Source organism: Atta colombica, unplaced genomic scaffold (genome assembly GCF_001594045.1).
Source record: "Atta colombica isolate Treedump-2 unplaced genomic scaffold, Acol1.0 scaffold302, whole genome shotgun sequence".
NCBI classification, from domain to species: domain Eukaryota; kingdom Metazoa; phylum Arthropoda; class Insecta; order Hymenoptera; family Formicidae; genus Atta; species Atta colombica.
Genome location: NW_017259407.1, coordinates 188,020 through 190,178, shown reverse-complemented (window position 1 = coordinate 190,178; position 2,159 = coordinate 188,020). Strand labels below are relative to the sequence as shown.

General features: G+C 36.2%; 1 protein-coding gene across 1 annotated transcript in view; it reads left to right on the top strand.

The window, feature by feature from the left end:
* The window catches only part of LOC108690289 (serine/threonine-protein phosphatase alpha-2 isoform), a 5,937-nt gene extending 3,784 nt beyond the window's left edge, over positions 1-2,153 (top strand). Inside the window, exon 6 of the mRNA XM_018197499.1 lies at positions 623-2,153. The gene's annotated coding sequence lies outside the window, so the exon portion shown is untranslated. The remainder of the gene's footprint in view (positions 1-622) is intronic.
* The last annotated feature ends 6 nt before the right edge of the window (positions 2,154-2,159 follow it).

Below are 2,159 nucleotides of genomic sequence, written 5' to 3'. Positions count from 1 at the left end.
AGAGAGAGAGAGAGAGAGAGAGAGAGAGAGAGAGAGAGAGAGAGAGAGAGAGAGAGAAAGATTTTGGTTCAAGAGTAAGTGTGTCAAAGTGTTAATTACTAATATACACATTATATTGTCTCGCGATGAACGAGAATATTTATCGCAGTTATCATGGTGGCAAAGCTTCTCTGGATTATTTTTTAATTTTAACGATGCTACAATGGTCTAGTTTCCACCGAGAATTTAAACCGGATAAGAATCAACCAATTACAATCGACCATTTCCCCTGTCGTTTGACTGTAACAGAGGAATACTCTTACAGTAGTAGTTGTTGGTTCTTGTAGTTGATTGGTTGGTAGTTGATTGGTTCTTACATTCTGAGCTGATTTAAATCCTCGGTAAAAACCTAGGCCAATGTCCGTATATAAACAGGGAGAAGATATTAATCATGTAGTGTAAATGAGCACACGCGCATCGTATAACGATTGATGTCATTGATGATAGGCGATTCTAATTTTCGAAATAATACGAAAAGGAAGAAACCTTTTGCAGTTGAAGCGTTTTTCATCACCCGCTCGTGACAGTCCTGTAACAGGATCATTACTATTGTTAATATTACACACACAAACACACGCGCGCGCGCGCCTCTTCCTTTTCCTTCGCTCCCCTGCATTCATTCACATTCATTTTATTCATTTTCCATTTTTTATTCCACTCCTAAACTGATCTTATTAGCCACAATTGACCACAATGCACAGATTCATCATCGAAAGAAAAACACGATAGCTACGAAAAACTTATCTGACGCGAGGATTTTATCTATGGGATCTTGAGATCGATCATGTTTAGTTTTCCTTTCTTCATACTTGTACATTTCTTTTTTATAAATAAAATTCACATAAAAACATGTATCATATTTCTTTAGTCGATGTATCACATCCATCATCCCGACGTGACCATTTTTCACATGCGTGAATTTGAGTTGAGTTTTACTCGTTCCAAAGTTTATCCTTGAAGCGAGTAACTGCGTGCGTGCGACGCGATGTGTCACTCTTGATTTCGTTCATCAGAATATCTCGTACGTATATGTACCGAACGAGCGCATAACAGGTACTATTTATAATATATATGTATAATACTATACGCGTACGCTCGTGACATTTGTTTATTCTTGTATTCTTGTATGTGTATCCGCTCGTGGAAGATACATCTATCATGTATATAATGAAAATAATTCCAGGCTATTAATCTCGCATGTTCAGTTGGACACGATTGTTCTGGCAGATGTAATTTTACCTATGTCATATTCAGAGAGAGAGAGAGAGAGAGAGAGAGAGAGAGAGAGAGAGAGAGAGAGACGTGTATGTACAAGGGCTAAACCGGTAACACCAATCATTATTAAGCTCCTTGCGACGCACTTTCGTTAGCGTTACTTGGTAATTCCAGAGAGTTTAGTTTAAATACAGTGAGAACAATATTAAGATCAATAGCAAGTAAAATATCTAGTCTAGTTGCGTAATAACTTTTTTTTTTTTTAATGGAATACATTGGAGCGAAAAAATGGGAAAAGGAAGGAGGCAGCAACAAAAAAGCAGAAAAAAAGGGAGGCATATATAGAAACTAAGGACTTAAAATAATTCAACTTTTCGATATTTAAAGCAATGTATCAAAGTATATATCAATCGTAGCTCGATCTTTATTTCACACCAAGTGTATCATAGGTACAAATGATAAATCTAGCCAAAAATAAAATCATAACGAGCCGGCCAAGAAGATTTTCGACTTATTTATCTTTCTAAATAATTATAACAAATAATTATTCTACTTGTTGATAATCATTCTCATGTAAGCGTTATTAACAATGTTATATATATAGTGTTGTTTATTAATAATCAATTACAAAAGTGGAGACGCGCCCGTGCCGCACCATAGGCTTGGAAATTAAAGATCAAAAGAGAATATACTAAAAGCACTGTTTTATGCACAAACAAAATTGTTATTTAGGAAGCTGTTGACTAAAATGTCGCAAAACGAACCGCCAAAAGAATCGTGAAGGAGAGAAGTAAAAGCACGTTATGACATGCGATCTAAGATTGTAAGAGCAGATTAGTCATCGAGAATTGCGCAAACCAGCGCAAACTCCGTGAGATACGAGGAGACGTACAAGAAGCATCTTC